The sequence below is a fragment of the Vanellus vanellus genome (genome assembly GCF_965231255.1).
Source record: "Vanellus vanellus genome assembly, chromosome: 7".
Taxonomy (NCBI): Eukaryota; Metazoa; Chordata; class Aves; order Charadriiformes; family Charadriidae; genus Vanellus; species Vanellus vanellus.
Window position 1 is genome coordinate 9,074,518 of NC_138912.1, and position 26,546 is coordinate 9,101,063.

The following is a 26,546-nucleotide window of genomic DNA, read 5'->3' on the forward strand; positions in this document are numbered from 1 at the left end:
CTCGGGCTCTTCTGCCTGAGTCCTCACAACAGCGCAAGGAATACGCACGGCCGTCCAGTCCAAGCTCTGCTATGTCGGGGTGGGGTGGGGTGGGGGGAACGACACAAAGATTAAAAAGCCATTGTGAGCAGATCCCAGAAGAGCAAAGAAACAAAACACCACGTGTGCCTCCGGATGCTTCAAACGATGAATCCTGTAACATCTCTGAAACTCCACGGATGCAGAATCTGAGTCCATCGGGACTGACTGACACAACCGGGGAAGTTCACAACGCTTACGGCTCTCCTCGCAAGTCGCCTGCAGATTCTGGCAAGGGATGCGGTACGGTTATATTGTCATTCCCATTTTCAAGGCTGCCTGTATACAGATGAGCAGAATTTGGGACAGGATTTCTCTTGTGGTTCTTAAAGTGCTGATTAGTTTAATTAACTTTTTCATGAAAGTAAAACAGAGAATAAATTTTAGCTGTATTCCTATGAGATCAGATTATTAATGGGCCTCACTAACTTAGATTCCTTTAAGCACCTCTCTTTCATATTCTCAGTATTTTGCTGATTTGATTACATAGAAGAGGTGGCAGCACGATGACTGCTAATTAGAACTGAACACTTGTTACCAGTCCATCTTTTTCTGGGTTTCATATTAGCAGACCAATACAAATAGATAATATATGTACAGCTGTGTTTACATCTAATATTGAAATCACTCTAGTTCATACATATCTCCTTTAAAATCTTTTATCCTGAAGAACTGATATGAAAAAAAGAACATAAGGAAATCCAAAAGTCCAGAAAAAAAAAAAAAAGGAGTTTTTACTACACATAAAGTTTTGTAACTGTAGTGATCAGGAACGTTCTTGAGCTGAAAGTTTTTGATGGTATCATTAAGAAGCAGCGGTAACACTCGTGTGCAGGCACCAGCTGTAAATTGTGCTTTACATACAGTCACTATATAGTCCTCAGGGATTCAGCACCTCGTCCGGGAGGTTACAGAAATACTCAGCACTGATGAACTTTAGTAGGAGCTGAGGATGTTGAGCAGCCGGCACTACTATGACCACGAAACACAACTGTGCAGTCCATGCTGAAATAATCATGAGGTAAGTACCGGGCAATTTCTCTTTTCTAGCCAAAGTGCACATTACACATTAATTACAGTTAAGCCACCTAAGCTCAATTATCAAGTGTTCTACAGAAACATGTAATTTCTATGCAGATTGTATTTGGCAAGAACGCTCGTGAATCTACGGTGTTATTCTGTGTTGCCACACATATGTGGACAGTGCAAACGAAGCTATTAACAAACAAACAGAGGAACATTTGTTTGTATTAACAAACAAAACAAACAAAAAGAAAATTTAATATTTTAATATTTTTTGCTGCGACCGACTCACCTTCTAAGATTGCCAAAATAGTTTAAAGCATGGAAAAGAGTAGAATATGAAGGACATATAGATAGATTTGTTTATCTGACCTGCAGAGTGCCTAGAAAAGCTAAGTCCAGTGCCCTGGCTTCTCACCTGTTGCCTCTGAATTTTACAACAAAATGATAATGATATGTCCAGGTGGCAAAAATTCTGTTTTAACAGCTGCATCAACTGCTCAAAACTCAAAAGCAGTATATTAACAGATTAACAGTTTTCCATATTATTATCATTGTAGCATGCAATTTGTTCCCAGTGATAATTAGATATTTAGAAACACACATGATTAGAGAGAAACGACTGCATGATTTTTTATTTGCTGAAAAATCTACTGTCAGGAAAGGAGATCCACTATGGGGACTCACGTGTCAGAAAGATATGAAAAAATATGGTTTAAACTATCCAGATGGTAAAACAACGTTGTGCCAATACAGACCTACACACAGTTAATTCGTGCATGATCCTTTTGTCTCCAAATGGAACAATCCTTTTCCTAACACACATTTCCTAAGTGTGGGTAATGAGGAGAATACACAAGATTCAGTAAAAGGTGAACTAGAACAGTTTTTTTCCTGTTAAATAGATCTTTCCTAGTCTAATTTAGGTTGAAAGATAAAGCATTCAAGGGACCATTAGAGTTCTAGAAGGCAGTTGCTTCTTATTTTTGCGTACCTACTGCAGGGCTCTATTTCTGTTTGCCGCTGCTGCTGCACCGCCTGTCACTAAAATACATCTTTAACTGTACATCATTTTTCCTCTGGATTTTATTTACCATGTCACTCACCAGCTAGCTTCATATGAGCACACCTCAAGCTACTGGAAAAGAGCATTCTCCACATTCACTACTAATATCATTCCATAGATTGAGTGGAGTGCTTTATGAGAGATGCCGCTATCATCCAAAGACAAATCATCTCTATGACATATTCAGTCGGCTTTTACCCAGGGCTTAAAATCATACATCTACAGCACTAAAATGTTTAAGCTGGCCCTACAGCATCCTTCTTCTGAGAAATTGATAGTTCTTTTTGTGCAGCGACAAAAAAAGCCCTCATTTCCTCAATTACAGGTGCACATGTACGCACACATACATACCTCCACCCTTCTAAGTACGTGCACATCCAAGAGCAGCCACACTCAGAAGAACACTTTAGAACATACGTAAGTGGCAATACCAAGCATTCAAACATTGCAGCTGTTTGTACAAACATAATTTTGTCCTTTCTTATGACCAACCTGTGCAATGAATGTTGCAGGTGTTCTGCAGAAACATGACAATAGGGCGTTACTGAAAGCTGTATCGCAACGTGCTCACCCAGGGGAACCGAGTAACGGCTGCACAGCCAGATCTGGCAAACCATTACTTCCAAGAACTTGGCTTTCCAGTTTCAACGATTTCCTTTTAAAACAACCTCTAAAGCATTTTTTTCCCGGCTTTTGCCGTTTGTTTTAGAAGTAAAGGCTTTAAAACTTTGCTAGCATAACTGCAACGTTCTCCCCAAAGCCCCAACGCTCGATACCAGACCTGCACAGCACAACTCTTCATGTTCAGTACCAAATATATGAGTTGCCGACAGTAATCCCGTGGGTGCAAATTATCTTTTTATGACCCTCCAGATGGGGCCAAAATGATGAGGCTCAGTGGCAGGTCTGGGGAGGTACGGCTGTGGAGCAGAGCGCCTTGGCTCTGCCTGGGCCTTCCTCCCCACTGCTCCAACACTTCGCCGTGCGGCCTGTGCTGCTCCAGCCGCTCTGGCAGCAATGTGAACCCGAGTCTTTCAAAATGTTTGAGTTCAGTTATTATTTTGGTCTGCTGCCAAGTTTTCCGATGAAATGCAGCTAAATGAAAGCAAACTGTGATGTTCTACAGTTTATGATTCCACTAAACCGGACTGAATTCGGGGAAGAAAGAAATGGCACTTCTTCAGTTCGTGGCTTTTTTTCCTTGACCAAATTTAAAAGTCTGCTGTAAACAACAGAAGGGTTAGAAATTGCCTTTGAAAGTAACCATATTTTTCTGCAAAAATCTTTCATTCCAATGGGCTGGGAAACTTAGCAGATAGCCCTAAGTTTGTCAAAATATATATTTCATATATAACTACCCAAGCACTTCACAGACAAGTTTATAAACAAGATAAAGTGGGCACCCATGTGTCACCAGTTGCATTTAAACTTGTTAATTGCTTCGAATAGCCAGCTGCAGATACAGACGACCTTGCATATAGGTAGCCTTATACACAGACCCACTGAAGTCATTAATGGTCTTAGAAAATAAACTTCTGCTTAGTTTCTAAGGAATCAGAATTTGAGCATAAGTAAGTACAAGCAGTCAGTTAATCCTGTTATTTACAACATATGAATTCATTCCCACAGCTACTGCAGAACGGCAAAGTTTGGAGTACTGCGGTACTTTTGTCCACTTATTCTGAGTAGCTCCCTCAAGATCCACAAATTGTACTTTTACATATCTCCAACTTCTTCATTTCTATATAACTTCTATCTAAAAGATCAGCATCACAAAGTGTTTCATTCTTTTCTTCCCAATATGGAACGAGTTCTATATTGGGAAGTTCCACGTGTTTTTCCCAATACGTAACAACAAACATGGCCAAGTTTCACGAGTTTTTATGGGCAGTGAACAAAAATAAGTACTGCAGCACTTACATAATCGAGGTTCAATATTTAGCGATGCATCACAGTGATACATCATTGAAGGACACTGAGGTAGGATTTGTATGGAAAGATGGTATTGATCAATTGATATAGCTGAAAAATCACAGACTTTCTTAAGCAGGACCCCTTCTTCAAATTTGAGTTTTCTAAAGAGAGGGATCCCAGGGGTGTTATGATTCAGCTGACTAAGAATCACGATTAGTCGAGTTCACCCAAAAAAGAAATCCTTTACCTATAGAGCCATCCTTTCTATCATTTTCTCAAAAAAATGCAGATGCAGGTTTGTGTAAAAGACAGTTGAATATGTGGAAAGAAGAGCTAACTTACTTACTTACTCACTAATACCAAATAATACTGTAAGACTTTTGTCTTTCCATTAAAATAATAAAAATAACTGCTCCCACAACCAAAACTTAGTAAATTACATTTTCCCATATGTCTAGGGATGTTTACTTGCAGCACCATCTACTTCCTCAGCGCAGTAGTCATTTTCTTGTCATTTCCAAATAATATGTCACAACTTGCTCAATCTCTTGAATGTTACTTTCCATAATCACACCTTGAAGTGTCCTAAAAGTCTGGGAGAAGTCAGAATATTTTATGCTGTGGTACCAACACACCACTCTATATGCAGACAATGAATAATTAAAGTTGCTCATGAAAAGAGTAGTATGCGTTGTTAAGGCTGACTTCATTTTCCATTACTGCTTCTGGTTTTGTTGTTCATAAGAAGGTGAAGGCATTAGCTTGAAAGATATTTTGTAAGGACGGGACAGTGTAAGAAGTTTCTTCCCAATTAAATATTTTTCAATATGAAGATTGGGTTCAATTTGAAAAGGAAAAAAAAAAAAAGCTACTACTTTTTATCGCATTGCTACACCCGTGTGCAACATCACACTTAAAAAAGCTGTCTACTGTAACAATTTGATCCCACGTTGGCATTTCAGCTTACAAATAGGGTATTTAACTTTACAGCCTCGTCTAACAATGCCTTCTCATTTAGTCAGGGCGAGATCCAGGAAATCGAACTGTAGCATATCTGTCTTTCTTTGCGGAGTCGGTGTATATAAGACTGGATGCTTTTTTTTCTTCTTCACTAATGGGAAATAAAATTGGTTTCAACTGTATCTAGAATGAAACACACTACAAGTAGACCTGCAACTTCAATCAGGTTCATTTCTTTCCATTTCAACCGTACCAGTCTGGGACAAGAAAGGGCATTACAGCATACTCAGAGTTTACAAGAAAGGCGCATAACTATGGAGACAAAATCAGTCAGCTCTTTAATTCGTGACTGGTCAGGTCATAAACTGAGCGTAATTCATAGCCTTGCTTCCAAAACAAAGAACATGTTAAAGTAAGATTCCAGATGCAATAATGAGCAGTCTGCTCCGATTTCTTTAAACAGAGATCTATTCCTCTACATAAATTGTTTGGCTTGAAATGCTGAAAATGTTTTGAACAGAAAAAAATGTTTCCTTTTCAAGCTCTGGCAGAACAGCATTCCAATTAGAGAGTGGTAGATTTGTGGTATAAGTGGCATCCAAAAGCAAAGAAGATCAGAATGCGTTTCATGAAGAATTGCCAATGAGGTATCTCACCCCACCTTTTTAAAGCTGTTTTATTTTCTAATATATGATTTCTTGAGAAATCAATATTCCATTCTCTTCCCCGTACTTTAGAGCGCACTTAGAACTACTGATTTGAAGGTGGGGGCTTTTACTCATTACTGACTTTTCAGCGGGCCCCTTGTATTGCAAACCAAAAGATATAAATAATATTAAAAAAAAAAAAAAAGCCCAAACCAACAGTTACGAGCTCATGACTTCAAGTTATGCTGAGTTCAATCTTGCAAATACAAAGCAGGTTAAGTGCTCAGATGTGGTCCTCCTCTTCAGCTACAGATTCTTACTGCTACCTTCTGATTATTATTTGCTGTTCTCTGTGACATGAATGTGGTATTTTTTTTATTTCATTCTACCAGAAAAATCATTACAAGAACCTCAATAGCCCTTACTAACCTCCATATTTGCTGGCAATTTCTCTAGGAGCATTAAGGAATAAGTGGAAACAGCTTCCTTTAAAGTAGGGGACCAGACAGATCGGTGAACCCTGCTGGGAAAACTGCACCAGGGCTGCCAGTGCTCAGCTGAATAAACAAAAGTTTCAGCTCCCAGAGCAAGAAACATTAAAAGCATTAAAATTCAAGCCTGCAATTTGATATCAAAAGAAAAGTAATTTGGGGAAGCAAAGTCTCTCAACTTTTGCTTTTCAAAAGGGAAAAGAAAACGCGTACAGTAGCTATTGTGATTAGTTAGGGAAACTCGAAGAGGAAAATGTAACAAGTACTTTATCAAGAGCACCCAAGCAATGCAACGCCATCTAAAGAAGCCAGACCAGGTACTGCGCAAAAGTGGGTGCGCTCAAAACGTGGAACAAACACCAAGAGGAACATACAAGCTAGTTAATTTGAAAGCTGACAGAAATTAAGTGTTTTGTGCAGTTGCTTGGGTCTTTTCTAAGGGTTTTTTCTTTCCAAAACCTAAAATGTTTTAATGGCACTGGTTTCACTACAGTGATACAATTCCTTGTGCGGAAAAAGTTCTGGAGATATATCTATAGATATAAAGGTTCTCATAGCAGCGTATCTTACTTCTGAAAGAGAAAGGTAATAATTTATCTCAGTATGTGGTGTGTTTGCACACTTTAACTCTGTCCACGCAGGCTGTACTGTGCCAGCATAGACCTTTTGATTGGAATTCATCTTTTTAAACGTAATTGGTTTGTTAGTTTATTAACAGTGTGCGTGCCAAGTTTCATTTATGCTATTTTTGTACTATTAGTGAACATGTAAATAATGTTACTGCAATTATAATTATGTTACATCCCTTAGTCAGTTATAAGAGATATGGTTGAAGGGACATCAGCATTTACTAGAACACCTGAAATAGGCCAGAAAAAATATACAAGTATACCCATAAAATATGTTTAGAAGATGAGCTTGGGAACTAATTTCATAATTTTCAGGTGGCTATCATGTCAGGATGTTGTCCGCTGTTGTCTGATGTAAACTCTCTTCGACAGTTGGGCTCTGCTCTCTGAGTGGGACAGACTCTGACTGTGGTCATATTTGTTGGTTATTATATTGTTCACATTCTAGTCCACCATAGGGATTTTTCTGGTTAGGGCTATGAAATCCAATATGCCTTCAGTTTTTCATAGGGACTCTCTCGGCAGGGAAGAAGTGCAATGTGGCTTCTCAAAAGTGCAAAACTGAGCCTTTAGTGCAAAAATTGAGCCTTAAATGTTGGACAGTTTCTGGTTGTTCAGTTGACTTTCTAGAACATTTTCATGTACCTACCATCGAAGAAAAAAACCCAATAATTTATGACAAGAAGATGCAGGAGAACGGTGCTTTCTAAAAGTCTCTTTTCATATCACTACTTTTGATCAATGGAGAAAAAAAAACAGATAAAGCATCACTGAAACATAGTATAAGGAAAATGTCATTTGAACAAAGTCCTAGTTGCCTAATAACAACCGGTAAAAGTTTATTACAGAATTCCTTAGCATTATACTGATGGAATAGATTATCAGATTATAAAGCTATATGCGAGTTTTAGGAGACAATATTTATCCCACAGGTAAGGATTACTTGAATAATTTACAAATTCCCTTGTAAATGAATTACACATCCGCATAAGCAAAATGCATATCACAGTTCCTAAATTGCCGTGCACCACTTTTGCTGGGAAATAAGTCACTTTTGCTTCCTAGACAAATTCCTCTCGATTAAATGCAATTTTCATTGCACCTTGCTACAAAGTGCCATAACCCTGCAGGAAGAAATAACTGATCCCTGCTGGCTGACTGTACCAGACATGAATCATTGACTCCACTGTGTGTGGAAAGAGATGGGCATGTTTGTGGGAAGAAGGAATTAAAGCTCAAGGCCAAGATCTCTGCAGGAAATCCTAAAAATAGCCAAACTTGGGAAGAATTGTGGAGTAAGCTTTCTGGTTTCAGAGTCAAGTCACTAAGTAAAATTAAGATTTGGGAAGTAGAAAATCTGAATCAACCACAGCCTTGATTTTCCTGTTACTCAATAGATCCTGCGTATTGCCCAAATTCAGAATTGCAACGTCACGTATCATGTATGTGACATTTTAGGTGTGCCAGCCCTTCAGCAAATCGTTTGAGCTATATCAGACATCAGTAATTAACGGTGTAAGAAGGATGGAAGTTGTGCATACGGAAAGGGCACACTGAAGAAGAGAGTGAAAGATAAACTCGTGTACTTGCAAAGATGCGACTCAATGCTTGGTATCATTTCAGGAATATTTATTTTTAAAGTCCTCGATTTCCCTCTCCAGCCCTCAGGATTTTATGCTCCTCCTGTACCTGTCTTTGCATAGGCATAATACAAAGGACTAATACAAAACAATCAGGTCTAGAAAACATGACCTTGACCAGCTTGGAGGAACTGGGATTATTTTCATATAGCTAAAGGTGATGGAGGGGAAACATAAAAATATAAAAGGCTGCAAAGAATATGAAGGAAGGAAATAATCTTTTTTTCCATGCTCATTTTGGACACGATAAGAAGTAATGGGCTTAAACCGTAGCAGAGGAAATTTAGGCTAACCATTACGAAAAACTTTCTAACAGTTAGCACAGCAATGCATGGGAAAAAAAATTCCTAGGTAAGAAGCAGAAACTCCATTTTTGCACGCTTTTATGAACAGGTTAGACAAACATCTGCCAGGAATTGTTTACATGCAGCTGATAGTGCCTTGAAGAGGGGAGATGGGACTAAATGATCTCTAAAAGTCCTTTCCAGCCTTATTTTTTTATGATTCTGTAATCAACGTTGAAAGGAGCTTGGCATCACTCCTATTGAAAATAATGGGAGTTTGCAGAGTGCTCTGTAATGGCATTCCAGATTTCCTCTGGTACAAACCAAGGTGGAACTGTGTGCATTTCAGCAGAGGGAAGTGGGACCTCGAGCTCCAGTAGCCGCCAGAAGAAAGGGCTGTAACTTATACCTAGCTGCATTTGTCACGCTCAGTATTTTTGCATTACCAAGCTCTTTACAAAGCAGAAGAAATTCGATGCCTCTTCTAGGGTATTCTTCACCTTCTGTTCTGAATTGAAGCTGATGGGCAGCTGATGATGTTTCTTAGGCGGATGAGTAACTGATTTTAATATATTGTTTACATAAATTGGAGCTTTCTCTATTCTAAATATTTTTCTGAGCAAATATTCTTAAATAACCAGCAAACAGTAAATTAAAAGATATATTTTAATTTCAATACAATGGACCATATAAAGCTACGTATAACTTTGCTCCTACGTCACTCTGAACAATCCTCTGATGCAGCTCAGGACATGCCTCACTGTGCTGCCAGCCACAGTTTGCTCTTTTCCCAAAAAAAACCAAAAAAACAAACAAAAAAACAACCACATTATTTTCATCCTCTCCATAAACAAATGCAAATAGAATTTATTCAAAGGATATTTTTCAATAGCTGGCATTTAGAACTTAATAATTACAATCTCCAGAAATTGTCAAGAAAATTCTACCTGAAGTTCACATTTGCACTTGGATCACTTTGCACTTTATGGCCAAAGTTCCTTTGCTGCTTCCCCAGGAAAAGATGCAGTCTCTTCTTGAATGTAACGCGTTATGCTCTAATAGTGTGTAGCATAACTTGTTCTGCGTTTTGCATATTGACACATTTCCAGGTAACCAAAATATCTCTACAAAAATATTCATTGTGTACTCTCTGCTGCAATGTGCTATCTAAGATTCTTTATCTATTTTCCCTCATAATGACTAATCAGTATTTCTCTGTTGTGGACAAAGATTCCTGCATGAGTATATTTGACAGGAATCATTTATCTACAGGAAGAATAATGGATTAATCTGCACTTCCCTGGAACAAAACCAAACCAAAACAAAACAGAGTATCTTATATATTGAGATACCAATCTGAAAAAATTCATCAACAAATACTGAAGAAGAGTTCTTAACTCCATCCTTGACTCAAACTTTCCTGCTGAGGCAAAGTAGGGGTCTGGAAATTAATGAATGATGTTATGCACTAAACTATGCTATGAATGATTGTTTATATTTTTTTTCTATTACACTTAGAAAAACCAATCTGAGAACATCTAAACCATTACTTCATGTATTTCCACAACACCCTCACAAAGTAGTATTCCCACTTTACAGAGAGCATAGAGAAGCACCATCCGTCCACAATCAGATGGAGATCTGGTAACAGAGCGAGGACTAAAGTCTGCTTTGGGCACGAGTTCCAGTAGGCGCAAGTCGCAGCAAGCCTCTTCTTCCGTTTTGATATGATTAAGTACAATCGGCCATCTCAAGCTTCCATTACCCCTAGTCAGTGAGACCATTTCACTACAGAGCAAGTTCTGCCGAAGCCACTGTTGTGTGAATTCGAACTGAAGGAGTGGGAGGCGGAGGCAGGTACAGCGGCGGATAGGTAGGAAGGGGAAGGGTTGAGAGGAAAAAAGGCAGCGCAAGCCCGAAGCAGTTATGTACCTGGAAAAGTGCCCTCGGTGACGCTACCAGGGACAAGTCTGAAGCCTTGAACTGCAGTTACGGGTGTTATGCTGGTATATCACCGTCAGAGGACAAGGAGAAGGAAGGTTACCCTTTGGTCACTGAAATCCAGGTATATTGCTTTACTGGGTTTGCCCTGTGGCAAAGCACCGGATAATTTAACTCTTACTTACACTCCGTTGCAGTCAAAGCAAGATGAGGACGCAGAGTACTTCACAGAAGATACTCAAGACTGTGTAGCATTGAATCCTGAATTATTAGTAACAAATATATGTAAAGATAGTAGGAATTAAGCACAGAATGGGTGAAAAGGGTAGATACATTGTCATTCTGAACTTCCCATGATCGTGTCACGTTGAGTCACTCTCAACCCCAAATATAGTCATTGTAATTTTCTTCGCGATCTTTCATTTACACCCTAGCATGTTTTGAGCACTTAAGACAACTTTATTGAAATGAAAGACTTAAAGTGACAAGAGCGGTCTTTTTCTTCTACTGTTCAGACTCATGCTTCATATGCTTAGCAATTTGGAAAATTCACTTAATATTAACGTTTTTCAGATCCAAGAATTTTAGAAAGATTAGGTTTATAAAAAGGGATTATTTTAAAAGTGATTCACATACGGGTACTAGTTTAAAATGTCCCTCTTTTGGATGGATTATTTTGTCGGCCATTTTTCCATATTAACTAGCCCTCTGTCTTTTTCAAGCTCATCTTCTCCAGCACGAAAAATATATGCATTTTGGTGTGTGACTTGCTAGGTCCAATAATATTTACAGAAACCTAGCTTCATCTCATTTTATATTTTCCATATCTTCAATTTTTATGAATTTAATTGATCTGTGGAGGTTTTGTTTGGATTTTTTAAAAAAAAAACTACTTTTTTAAAAGCCTGGGTTTTTATGGACCTGCTTATTCTTTATGCCTAAGCTTACCCCTTCTTGTTGTTTCTGCAGATCTTTTTCTTTGCTGTATTTTGTACGGAAGATCAGAAAAATCACCTTCCAACTCTTCCAACTCTTTTTTTTTTTTTTTCCCTTTTTCTTTTTTTTTTTTTTTTAACCTGGGAAATTGCAGGCAGGAACAGCCCTGATATCAGTGAAGCCCATCTACTGCAAGCGCTACAGCACGTATAGGGGTAAATCCTGCAGAAATTCTCGAGCAGCGCTGCAGTCAGGTGTGATTCACCAGAGCGTACGAGCTCCAACAGCCTTGCTAGGCTCTCACTCATTCCGAAAAGCAGCATTGCGTGGTTTCTTCACTGTTCCCCATTTCATGTTCCACAAAGACTTAGTCATTCAGATGCACGTTGAGCTGGTTGTACGCGTAGGCAGAGTGCCGTGCGTGAATGCTGAAAGGATAAAGCAGAGAGATGCAGAACTCAGCCCTGGTCTTGTATGGACAGTACTGACCTGGATCTGCTGTATTCCTACAGGACATGAGTGACGTGTAGATGTCTCTGAACCATATTCCCTATACCTCTCAGATCCGGAACTATGAAGCAGAATTATCCAAGGCACACAAATAAGAGAAGTTGAGAAGCTGTCACAGTAAAGGAAGATGTCATAACAAGCAACCTCTCTAACAACTGTGAGCTAATTAACACCAACCCTGAGCTCTCAGCTATTTGTGGGTGGTTTGGGTTAATATTTTTGCTGGATCCAAAATAGCTCATTCAGAAGGATTTTTCTACTGATTCCATAGTTATAGGTCAGTTAATCCACAACTAAAAAGGATGTGGGCAACAGCTGAATTCACAGTTACAAACTCACTTATTTCTTATTTCAAGAAATTAACATCTATTTCCACAGACTGCTATCCAGTTTTATTAACAGAAAGTTTTGAACTTTAAACTCTATGCCTTTTCCTTTGCACTTAAACGGTAGTTGAATATATAGAGCACAGAGAGTAGTTCATCTTCTATCCTTCATCTTAAAACTGTTTTACCTAATAATAATAATGACAGTGGTATTAATTTGTGTCCACAAGTTTTAAACCTAGCCTCCTACAGCGGTTGCACAATATTGATTGAAAGGGATTGGATCAAACGAGTCTAGAAATTGAGCAGCTCCAAACTTTTAAGAGCTACTTTTAAGCAAGAACTGTCCCTATCATGCTTTTAAACTGCTAACAACAGAAAGCCCTGACATCCTTCTGTCAACATTTTCCTGAACCGCAAATTGCTCATGCATTCAAAATTCACTTGAAATGGCATAAAAAGGCTGTGAAGTAAATGTATTCCTGAAGTCTGGGTCTGCAAGCCAGTGTAATTTCAGAAAACACCATACAGGCTGAAAAGACAGCAGATGCAAGGACTGAATTTAACTATGGATGATAACTCAATTTATTTTCTCTGTAGTCTAGTAACTCAATAACTCTTTAATGGTTTCGTAAATAAACAGATGGATGCCATCAAATGCCACTGAATGATAAATCTGATTGGTCTCTGTATAATTTTGGATATCTTTACCCCAAAAATAGACAGTAGAAGCACCTTACCCCACGAGTGTGGTAAAATAAATGTGGAAAGGTAGATTATGGGCAATTGTCCATGATGGTCCACTGTATGACAAGAATCAGGACAGGTCTCAGTGTAACTCTTTCTACTGGTAGATTTGAACAGATTTGACTTCTGTTGATAAAAAAGTGCTTCTTTTCAAGGAATTCAAAGTTAGAGGAAGGAGAAATAGGTGATGGGACCCCTGCTGAAAGATTTAAATCATATATAACTTTATCTTTGAAAGGTTTATGGTTCTAATTTAACTATAAGCCATCTGCTCCACCTCGTATGTGTTGACTGAATATAAAACCAGACCACCAATTTCAAATAGGAAGGACACTTATCATCCAGTGTGTCACTTGCACAGGGATTTGTTCACTTTACCTAATTTTGCAACTCTAACTAGACATCTGTTGAATCCTCAACGTTTAACAGTACAAAATTAAAATAATCTGCTTGGTTTTCAGGAGGAACGTCGCTGAATAAGATACTCTATTAAGGTGAAGCTGTACATTCATATGGGCTGAATGCAAAGAAGAGAGGCCCCGTTACTGCATATTTTCTATGTAAGAAACACTGGGTCTTTGTGTCAATATCAACAGAGTAGAACAAAACACTGCTTAATAGCATCATCTGATCACCAATGTTTCCATTTGTGTAAAATAAATCATACTAGTGAAAGATTCTTTTTCCATGCGATTTCTATTAAAAATGACGTAAGTATCATATAACCTCTCTCAGCAAAATTCTCAAGTGAGTACTTCACGTTTGTTAGTTGTCTTTATAACTTTTTTTGTTTGTTTTTTTTATTTTCTTTTTCTTTCCTTTGTTGCCATCTCTATAGTTCATGTCAAAAGAAAAGCATTCTACAATTTCTTTCAACTATTAGCCTTGCAGAGTGCCTAAGGGTCTGCCTGGGAGACAATCAAATTTGAAGACCTAACTTTACAGAACATTTTCTTCTTCCTATTCATGAATTACTTTTCTTTGTACATCCTATCAATTTTACTCTGACCTTCCAAACCCTACAAATCCTATGCCTTCCTCATCACTGAACAGGCAAAAAGGAAAAAAAAAAACATCACATCCAGTAATACAAGTATAGGGTATCACAGCCTAGAAAAGAAAACAAGACCAAGCTCTGCAAACTACCACTTTGTATAGAGGAAGTGATTATGGTAAGGAAATTAGAGCTGCCAGTAGAAAGGGGCCAAAATATAAAGGGACAGCAGTTCCCCACCCCTCCACATGGAGCACACTGTGGGATGCTAAGGCTGTCCCTGCCATTTGACAAGGTAGGGAGCAGCACTGGGTCCTGGCTAACATCAATCTTGTCCAGACCCCCCAAGGGACAAATCACTGCTAGATCCGTTTCTGCATCAACAGAAAAGCACATTGCTCAAGGTTACTGCTGACCTGCGATACATTCACCAATCACAATTCTTGACTCTTCCCCGACTTCCAACAAATACATTATAACTATGCTATACAGAAGCCAATGACCTTCCAAAGGAAGGAGGTTATGCACGTTTTTTAAATTCAGAAACGCTACAAAAACAGATAAAAAGCATCAAGCAACAAAGGAGGCTGTATTTTAGAGGTAAAGAAATGTAAGAGTGAAATAAGAATTGCAAAAAGTCAAGCTGAGTTAGACCTTGCAAAGCTTTATTAAAACAAGCATCTAAAGATTTTCACTGTATAAATAAATAAGAGACCAAAAAAGAAGAGTCATTATGTAGAAAGAATGAAGCGGAGATCAAGTATTTTCTACATATTGTCCCAGGAGTGAATTATTTGATGTTTTTTTAAGGAGGGAGATACTATTTATCGAAGGAGGTATCATCAACATGGATAATGGAATGAGGATATGTAAATAGAAACAACAGAAGTTTTATGCATTGACATTAGGGTAACCAGAACACTAGTTCTGCAAGAACACAAGCAAACAAAGGCTGGTAACAGGGAAATTTAATAATCTGTCATGTCAAATGGAGTGGCATACCAATTGAGAACAGTAAGTGCTGTTTATGTCAAACCAAAAATTGTGTGGATTCAAGAAAGAAAGAAATTATTCAGTTCTTTACTGATCTATGGATCAGACTCAGCTATATGATACTTGGCAAGAAAGAATAATTAAAGGCAGGTAAATGGAAAATAGGTCAAAATGCATCAACATTTCATCAAAGATTGTGCCAGACCAATCTGATAGCTTTCTACAATAGGTTACCTGATATTCTGGGTAAGAACATGCAGAAGATTATTTAGATTTCTGAAACATATCCTATACTGTGGGAAATTATCAACAGACATAAAAGATGAGAGATTAGTACAGGAGTTATGGAGAGCGGACAACTGCATGAAGGAGAGAAAACAGAGTACTTTTGAAGAGGAAGGAGGTGGCTGCTTGAAGGTATAGGATGGCAACAAGTATCAATGTTTTAAGTAGTCCTTTTTTAATATTTTCATTAAAGAGTTTGGCATAAAAGTAGGAGTATGCTGCTGAAATTCTGTCATGACAAAAATTGGTATGTATCATCAACACAGAGAAGGAGTAGAATACAAACCAGAAAGAGGTGCATGACCTTAAGAACTTGAGGAATATAAATGTACTCAGATTCAACAGTACAAAATTCAAAGCTATGTATTTGGGGAACAAGCAGAAACTTATGCACCAGAAGTTCACCGTTTGAGGAAGAGAAGAAAGGCAGGGATGTAAGAAGATGGCCACAGAATGACTGAGTTGGAAGGGGGGTGTGATTGTTTAAAAAAAGTAGAAGGCAAATGGGATACAGCAAGGAAACGTTAGTGCCATTGGGCAAGGCCAGATGGGACTTCACATGGCACTCTGAGTACAACCTGGCCGTGCAAGGTAAAAAAAGCTGAACTGAAGCCGAAACTGGGACAGCACTACAAAGGTGTTCAGAAGACTGAAGAACACGTTTAAAGCAGACCTGACTTGCCTTCGCCTGGCACAACGAAGGCGGAAGAGAGATACGATTGCTGTGTTAAAACTTTGTGGGTGACAGATATCAGGATGGAAATAGGATAACTCTTGAGTACTTCAGGTGACAGACAGGTGGCAGGTATGGTGGAGGTTTCTTTCCAGGTTCGAGCCTTCAATTTGAAGGTTTGGGTTCTAGTGCGCCTATTCACAACCAGAAGCTTAGGACCATGAGCTCCCTCATTGCCTCTCTCTGTTCCCCATGATGACTGGGGAGAGGAAATCACCAAATTGCCATCTGGATGCAACCTGAAAACGGCTCAGCCAACCCCCGTGAACAGTCGAGGAGATGTACACCACTGTGCTTACATTTCCCAGGGTTCAGAACTTTTACAGCCTTGTCAGACATTCTTTCAGTCCCCTTTGTGCAATTAAAGCTGCAAAAGCACCCCAAAAAAGCCTATTTCTGATACTCTGGAGGAGTGGTGACAACTTTGGTTTGTACAATGACTAACTAGATGTCAAAGAAATGTTCACAGTATTTAACAGCTTTTATTAATGTGTCTCATTTTATGGAGTCCCTCTCGGGCAGGAAATCCAGTTGTATGAAACCGTTGCTAACTCCTCTGTTCTCTTCTTTTTCTTTTCTTTTTCTTTTTTTTTTATCCCCTCCAGTTGATAGCTCTACAGTATGCAGTTTTTACTGTCCAATCAATAAGTTACTTTTGCCAAGATTTGTGGAAGACACATTGCTAACATTATCCTGCATGTTCTTCATATTAAAGTGCTTGTGTCCTTTTCGCATAAATCCTTCAGCATATAAAGGAATCAAGATTCTATGGCTAGAATGATGTAAAAACTAATTCACAAAAGAACCACCTAAAATTCTTTAAAAGACCAGACAAAATCGATAACCACCTCATTCTTCATCACTCACAAAGCTTACTATGCTAAGAACCTCAGCACTTTTCAGGTAGACTTTACCCTGCAGGTTGCGAAAATAATTGCTTTGGGTTTGGGCTAAGGGAGGGGTGGTGGTGGCTACTGGGCCTTATTATCTACTTTGTTTTTGCTATTGCCATAAATATTTTTTAAGTAATCATCAGCACCATCTGCCACTTACCACTGTGTTCTTTTCACAGTGTCAATACTATAAACACAGTCTGCTCCCTCATTTGATGCAGTGCAGAAGAATGGAATTAAGCAGAAAATAGTCACTCCAAAAATAGACCTTACTATTTAAAAGAAAGCAACTCCTTCAGTAAGATGGTCTTCAGAACAGATTATTTCAGTTTCCACCAAGTCTTAAAGAGCTATTTTGCTAAGCATCTACAGTTTACCTAAAAAACCCTCCAGATTTTACTTTTGAGACCACGGCACTCGGCAAACCAATCTCTCGGTGTCAATGAGTTGAGGTTACTGCTTAATATATTAATTAGGAGTTTAGTCATTAAACTCTTATGAAGACCATTTTGATTTTCTCACACAATTGTAACTTTTTCTACTTTTTAAGCATTTAACTGGAAGCATATTGGAAACTATATGGAGTAGCCTCAATTAATTACCAAAATGACATTTCTGTACAAAATGCTCTCATCATGCCTTAGGTTAGAGAGGCAGATTAAACTCAGTCTTTACCCAATATAAACAGCAAAGGTAAACTTTCAAATAAATTTTGTTCCTCACCGAGTCCGTTAAAATAACCCGCTTTGTCTGCAGAGCTCCTGGTCAAGTGAATATGGCCATGCCCCTTTGCAAGCTGAGCTACGTGAATTGTCACCGTGATTTCCATCATGGAAGCATCATTCGTATAATGCAGATGTATAACATTTTCTGGAGACAGTTTTTTTCTAGGAATGGTGAATTATCTGGCACTGTAAACCCTACTTTGGTTTCGGCCCAGATAAAATTCCTGAGTCACTACTGTATTTTAACACCAGTTCTAGACATCCATGCAATTTTGCTGTAACATATAGTTTGGCTTATTTCCAGTTGCACGTTGGGGCTTCGGAGAGGGCAAAAAGAATTAAGGTTTTCTTCAATATTTCATAGGAAAAATCTTGTTATTTAAGATGAGGGTTGGGTGGGGGGTGTCCCTTCTAGGGGTATTGTGAAGTTGTTTTTCCTCAGTGTTTTTATAATGCTTTCCCTGTTTATGTGTCAGATTGTCTACCTAAATAGTATTGTTAGATCGTATCTATCCAAATGATAGAGGAGCCAACAAGAAGAGGTGCAATGCTGGACCTTGTTCTCACAAACAAATAGGGGCTGGTGGGGAGGGTGAAACTCAAGGGCAGCCTTGGCTGCAGTGACCATGAAACAGTGAAGTCCGAGATCCTTAGGGCAGCGAGGAGGGCACTCATTACTCTGGCCTTCAGGAGAGCAGACTTCGGCCTTGTCAGGGATCCGCTTGGTAGAGTACTATGGGATAAAGCCCTGGTGGGAAGAGGGGCCCAAGAAAACTGACTAATATTCAAGGATCACTTCCTCCAAGCTCAGGAGCGATGCATCCCAACAAAGAGGAAGTCGGGCAAAACCACCAGGAAGCCTGTGTGGATGAATAAGGAGGTCCTGGACAATCTCAAACAGAAAAAGGAAGCCTACAGAGGGTGGAAGCAAGGACAGGTAGCCTGGGAGGCATACAGAGAAATTGTCTGAGAAGCCAGGGTAAGGAAAGCTAAAGTCCAGATAGAGTTAAACCTGTCCAGGGATGTCAGGGCAACAAGAAAACCTTGTCCAGGTATGTCAGTGATAAAAGGAAGACTAGGGAAAATGTGGGCCCTCTCCAAAAAGGAAATGGAAGACCGGGTCACCTGCAATATGGACAAGGCTGAGGTACTCAACTTCTTTGCCTCAGTCTTCACCAGGAAGTGCTCTAGCCACACCACTCGAGTCGCAGAAGGCAAAGGCAGGGACCATGAGAACGAGGTACCACCCACTGTAGGAGAAGATCCGCTTGAAGACCATCTAAGGAACCTGAAGGTGTACAGAGACATGGCACCTGATGAGATGCGTCTGTGGGTCCTGAGGGAACTGGCAGATGAAGTTGCTAAGTTGCTATCCATCATATTTGAGGAGTCATGGCAGTCTGGTGAAGTTCCCATTGACTGGAAAAGAGGAATCATAACCCCCATTTTTAAAAAGGGAGAAAAGGAAGACCAGGGGGACTACAAGCCGGTCAGTCTCACCTCTGTGCCCGGCAAGATCTTGGAGCAGATCCTCCTGGAAAACATGCTAAGGCACATGGAAAATAAGGAGGGGATTGGTGAGAGCCAACATGGATTCACTAAAGGCATTCCACGTCTGACAAATTTCATGGCCTTCTACAAAAGGGTTGCAGCATTGGTGGATAAGGGAAGAGCAACTGACATCATCTACCTGGACTTGTACAAAGCATTTGACACTTTCCTGCATGACATCCTGGTCTCTAAATTGGAGAGACACGGATTTGACAGATGCACCACTCGGTGGATAAGGCTGGTCGCACTCAAAGAGTCGCAGTCAACAGCTCGATGTCCAAGTGGAGACCAGTGATGAGTGGCCTTCCTCAGGGGTTGGTATTCAGACTGGTGCTGTTTAAAATCTTTGTCACCGACATGGACAGTGGGATTGAGTGCAACCTCATCAAGTTTGCTGATGACACCAAGCTGAGTAGTGCAGCCAACATGCCGGATGGAAGGGATGCCATTTAGAGCAACCTGGTCTAGTGGGAGGTGTCCCTGCCCAGGGCAGGGGACTTGGAACTACATGATCTTTAAGGTCCCTTCCAACCCAAACCATTCAATGATTCTATGATTATAAATATAAAATCTACTTCTTTGGTGCATCAATAAAAACTTATGTCAATAAAACAGCAAATAATGAAAATAAGCCAAGAGTCTGTCTCCAAAATCATAAAGAAGGAGAGATGACGCTCAGTCCAGAGAGGCAGACTGGTACAGAACAAAGAACAGGATGATGCAGAGAAACATGTTTACTTAAATACATATGTAAGATGCCCAGATACTACTTTGATGGGACTAATAAACTGGCAGGGAAAAAACAGAATGCAGAACTATGTTCTGTTTTATCTAGACCTACGTTTTTTCACAGATTTCCTTTTTTTCTTTTGCAGTATCTCTTTCAGGTTTCTTGTTTATATGTTTAGGAGTCTAAATAACCTACTAGTTATGAATACCTTCCCATTCCTACCTCTACCCCCGCTTTTCTTCTCCCAGCATTCAGTACTCATGGTCTGTCATGACTAAAGCCGGCTATATATATGAATCAGAAGTCCCACTTCTAAATGAAGGAAGAAGAGAAATAAAGTGTTTTTACAGAACATCAGTACCTCTTCTCTAGGTCACGTTCTTTTTTTACCCTGGTTCTCTTTTGCTCAGTTGAAGGTTTCTTTTTTTTTGTCTGTAGGTATTACTCCATATTTGCCTTCAAAATACTGCTTGCATTAATCTATAAATAGTTAATGCCACATTTATATAGCATGAAATATATACTTAGTGTAAGCATTATTCCAAAACAGATACCTTGCCAGCACTCCGCTGTACTGGACACCTGACATTATACCATGCATACAGCTCTTGAACTCGTAAGTTGTTGTTTTCCAGTTTGAACAGAGGCTACACAAAGGACAAACAAGATGAATGGTCTGGCCGAGCCCTCTGCTCTAACCAGAAGCAAGCCTCCAGCCCTTTTTTTTTTCCCCTCTTTCTGAGTATAAGAAAAGGTCTAATAAGAGGTGAAATGCTGGACCAGAATATGTATGTCTGAGAAGACAAGGGGTTAAAGTGCTCCTTAGCAAATGAGCCTCTGAAGTTCACCCTCACCGCTACTGTGAGACAAGAGCTTTTCGGTAGGCACAGGGATATACGGGCTAATGCAGAATCAGATTCGGGTGTTTCCCTTTATGTCCCTTGTCTTTTCCCTTTGAGTATGTGAGAAACGCTAGAACACTCAACGTGCACACACAGGCCCTTAATAATATGTGTCCCATACATCACACTGTATAATTCAATTTACATTCCGCTATTAACGTTTTCATTAATTTCTCCTGCATTTTCACTCCTTTAGTATTCTGTACATACCCTCCAACATGAAAAAGAGATTCAACACAAAGACACGTAATATAGGCGCTCACAGTAACCATCTTCTGTACGTCTTAATTACAGTATATTTTCATCAACATCTTTGACAATTTTCTACAAGAAAATGTTTACTTACCCTTGTAGCCCTACTGACTTTATATTGGGTTATTTTGCAAGTGTGAAGGGAGTGAGCAAGGAACGCATTTGTAGCAGGTAGAAATTCATGGGACTCGCTTGCCCCTGGTGTATGTCTGCAACTATTTCACTGCATATTGAGACAGGTACACATACGAACCCATTCTGCGTATGAAAAACCCTAACCTATGGTTCTGTTTCCAAGAGTTAGAACAATTGAGCAATACTGTAAAATATTTATTTATAAAAACTATTCCTTATTTCATGTTTATATTGTGTCTCTTATGATACGTATTCCCTTTTTTTTTTTGTATTTGAATCAGAGAAAATTAGAAATAGAACCAAGAAAGCCTTATTACTGAAAACCCCCATCCAGAGCTAATTGTCTTGTAGAACACTTAATGAGTCGTTATTCATTATGATGGTGAGTACAGGGAAGGCAGATGGCATGGTAATTTTATTGATTCTGTGATCCTACTGTAGTTTGCTGATTAAGTAGGATTGAACGCCACAGTTAGTGTGGCCAGAATTACATGAAATTCTGTTTCGATTCAAGGATATCAGAGAGTAACTTTCAGAGAGCACTGTTGGAGGGGGCTGCCGAACATGAAATTTTACTATCTTCATTTATATTTATAGCAACAGAATATTGCATGCAGTCTTCCAGGACGTACATTCCACAACTTCCACTGCAAAATTATTTCCACTGAAGTTGCTCCATTAATTACTATATTTTATTTAGTTCTTTATTTTAATTTCCAAGTGTTATTTTTAACTATTAAGTTAGATCCATCTCACCTAGTCATAGCCATACAGATGTTAGATATCCTCTAAGGTTTCATAGAGAGACACTCGTGTATGTACACCTTCAGAGACCATTAGGCTCACTGCCGTAATCGGAAAGCACCTTTACTGGGTGTTCTACTGCTTTTGCCTGCTCAAAAGGAAAATTTTGTTGCGTGAAATTAACATAACCTGTAAATACTTCAGAAATTACATCCCTGGATTCTGAATTATTTTGAAATGCTCTAACATTCTCATTTCTCTTTGTGCTTTAAAGCATTTAGCGGCCTTACCCAAGAATGACGCAATCATAGAGTCATAAACTTATTGTATAATACTTGGATACCTCAAAGCGTGGGATTTGGTTGGCTTTAATAATGATGACACGATCACAGTTCTTTTAATAATTTATCACACTACCAAGCTATTCTTTCTGTATTCCCCGATATATCACTACAGCTGTATGAAGACCTTGAAGGAGTTATTCTTGGTCTTTCCACTGCTGGTAATTCATTGGCACCTTTTTGTGCAGTAAGTAATTTATGTATTTCCCTCTTCTTCTTGGTTTGGTTTTGGTTTTTTGTTTGTTTGTTTGTTTGTTTTTCCTAGCTTGTTTTGTTCAATACCCTTTGAGATGTATAATTTCGTTCTTTCTAGAGATCTGGTTGCAGCTGCCCTCATTATTAGATCTCCTTTGATATTAAGAAGACTTTAAGGTATTTAAAGCATGGGGTCAGACACTACAGCAACAAGAGCTAATCTCTAGCTTCCAATGTGTCATAAAATCTGTAAGACATACATTGTTTATTATAATCTCCCCACAAGTGCTTGAACAAGTGATTTTTCTGATATGCACATACATTGATGCATTCATATTGATACACACATGAATTGCACAAAGAATTGCTATTTTTTCGAACCTTTGAATTTTGATCTGATTACTCAGATACAATGAGACAACTGAAGAATGAGGAAACCACGTTCTATCAGTCAATCCAAAATTGAGAAAGTTATTTTTTACCACTGCTAAACTTCCTTATTGTTTTGCATTGATCATTCTAATTTATAATGTGGTTCTAATTTCTGCCTTAATCCAAGCAAAATTTCATATAAACCCAGTTGTTACTCTAGAGAAGTATAATTGAATTGTCAGGATCCTCTTCAAAGCATACACCTAAAAGAAAATGCAAGGTCTACTGTGCTACACCTAACTTACTACGATGGTAACGTTTGTTGACTTTCCAGATTTTCAGGATGTTTAATTCTACAAATCATTCCTTCATTGAAAAAGTCCCTTTCTAAAGCGTAAGTCGCAATGAATAGTGGTGTTTTTTGGTTTTTTTTTAATAAATTCATTTTTATCAATATTTTATCTGAATCTACATGACCGATCTGTATAAAACCTACATTAAACCAGTTAAATCGTCTCAGCCTAGCTCTAACCTATCTTAAACCACTTATTAATTTTAAGCAATTTAATTGTGTCAACCTAGCTGTTATTTGTATATTTATAAGATTAGCACTTAGAACTAAACAATGCTTTTGAAAGTCTGTAAAGTTCTGAGTATTTTCTGCGGGAAGCGGAGAGCACTCATCTCCACTAGGACATATGGTCTCTCCTAGAGAAGTTTTTCCCTTGCATAGCCTTTGGCCAAAACCCACCATCTGTAGTCTCAACTTTTCTTCCAGCTGCTGCTAAAGGTGAAGTATAGAACATATGCTGCAGAAAGAGTAACCTTTACATTAGTTTGTTTGGGTTTTTTTAATATTCAGAGACATTTTTCAACAAAACATTTGTTAATGTAGACCTTGGAAACAAGTAAAACTCACTTTTGATCAAATTCAAACATAGGAATACAACTCTTAACAACTCCAGAAGAGCGTAGAGTAGTTATTCGAGGAAAGAACGAGCTTTCTTGTTTTTGGAGAAAACGTAATGCAGAACAGCACAGGCATTTCATTCCTATATTTCAGACACATGTATATAAGAAATGAAATGCACAGTCTCTCATGGTGAACTGAGAGTCGGTATCGTTGACGCATCATTTAAACAAATATGTTTGACACACCGTCAGCTTTATTCTAGAATGATCCCAATGAGCTTGAAAACAGTTATATGCAAGTAATAGAGGATTCTAAAATTACTTGGCAAGACATAATTACTGAACACACTCCTTCCATCCACCCAAGTATCATTGTTTTAACCTAGCTTAGGTCATAAGGGAAACCAACTGCATAGCAAACATATGTCTGCTGCACAAAGCTTCCACATCATTTCAAATAATTTGGCACAGTTCACAGCATCTGCTCCCAGGAAGCCCAGGAAAGAAGCAGCAGGTAGTGCTGCAGGACAGGAATGAAGTGAATTAGCAGAGCTACAGGTATGCCAACAAACTTGCGTAATAGCTTCTGCCTAGACTATGCATGGTTACAGACAGTGAAAGCAGTCCATGAGTACCAAAATTCATTACACAGAAGAAAAAATGATTACAGCAATAAAATCTAATGTAATCTAATGGCTGAACCAGCATGGTTGCACACCTCAAGCATTTCTATATGCTTTTGACCCTGAACGAAGTGAAAGTTGTGGGACTAAAAATTTTAGATATAATTTTAAGTACTAATGGCTGACAAACACCATAATAACAAATCATAGAATCATAAAATGGTTTAGAGTGGAAGGGACCTTGAAGATCATTGAGTTCCAGCCTCCCTGCCATAGGCAGGGACACCTCCCACCAGACCTGGTTGCTCAAAGCCCCTTCCAGCCTGGCCTTGAACACCTCCAGGGATGGGGTCTCCACAACCTCTCTGGGCAACCTGTGCCAGTGCCTCACCACCCTCATTCCTCAAATGGAAGAACCGCATTTCAAATATAAGCCTGCAAAGCTGATGGAAGGCAAAGTAATGACAGAGCTGAACAACAGGACATAACTTGTGTAAAAAAGAGGTGCATTCTGTCACATACTGAGAAACATTCAAAATGACACATCTCCTGCGTTGTTGGACCCAACTCCCATTTCAAAAAGCCTACTCCATCCATGTTTTACACCCAGCAAAAACAGCAATTACTTTTTAAAAAAATGTATACAGTAAATAGAAGGTGATTATGAAGTAAGTAGATAAATACATTTTTACTGCCAAGAAGCACATCATAGGTAAATTTGAAAACAACAGAAAAAAAAAAAACATTTTAGGCTCCAATTTCAATAATTACTTTTAATTTCCTTTCATAAAGTTTTTCCTTGTTGTAAGACTATAAACACCTTCATTTCTTTTTCATTTCCTGAAAACACGACGAGGGAATACTCTAAACATCCTTCCTCCCTCATTGCTCTCTTCAGAGCACTTACATTTATATCCTTCTTCCAGGAAATGTATTTGACAAAGCATCACTAACCCTTTTATTTTCATAGCACTTCCAGAAATTATATTCCAAGCCATAAACAGCATTTTAAGAACTAAGTCCTCATCTCAGGACTCAGGGGAAAAAAAAATATGTACACACACACACACACACTCACCCCACCAAAAAAAAAACCAAAAACCCACAAACTAAAAAACCCCAAATAAATAACAGATAGTCATCAGGCCAAAAGAAGAAGTAAGACCACTCAGCTGAGCTTATTTCCAACATAAGTCAACTGAGTTTGCCCCCATCATCATTACTCAATATTTTTTTAATCTCTTAAATGGATTTTTGAAGGTTAAAAGGATATCTTTCTGGCTCTTACTAATAAAAGTTAGCCTTAAAGCATATTTTCTAGTTTATAGGAGCATTTTGGGCACATAACATGCAGTTTACTATTCATTACAAAAGTGTTTCTTTTGACACCAGCTCCAATGAATTCTGAAAGAGTAAACTGGTCACTTGTGCAGCACCACATTCCTGTCTAAACTTTGTTGTCATGACCATTTTGCATCAATATAATTGGAGGCAGTTATTTAAAGGATTTTAAAAGTGTATTTAGGTATCTCATGTTTAGAAAGTATTGTATAAGAACGGCTGTAGTGGTTTTGTACAATGATGTAGCACAGATCAGATAAGGTAGATTACCACAAGAAATGCTTTCAGATAATGCAAATGCTGCTTTAAAATGAGCTGGGATCATTTCCAAAGTGAACACCTTCCTCATGAAGTGGACACATTCACTCACACAATCCCAGGTTTCATCCGGCAGGCATTCTGGGAATCGCTAATATTTTAATGGAACCCTGTACAGCACAGCATTGGGATTGACGGTGCAAAGGAACTTAACTAGAAGTCAGTGCACTAAAAGTCAACTTGAACTGAGGATACTCACTGGTATTTCCTATAAAGCCTCATTCATAGCAACTTGAACTGAAACTCTAAGTGGCTGCCTCTGATTTTTATTTTTTTTTTTTCCCTACAAGAGAAGGTTGAAGAGTATCGGTAAGC

The 26,546-nt window shown here is 38.7% G+C and overlaps 1 protein-coding gene across 1 annotated transcript in view; it reads right to left on the bottom strand.

Annotated features, from left to right (window-relative positions):
* The window catches only part of ATRNL1 (attractin like 1), a gene marked incomplete at both ends in the record, with an annotated part of 535,835 nt that overhangs the window by 26,245 nt on the left and 483,044 nt on the right, over positions 1–26,546 (bottom strand). The window lies entirely within an intron of this gene.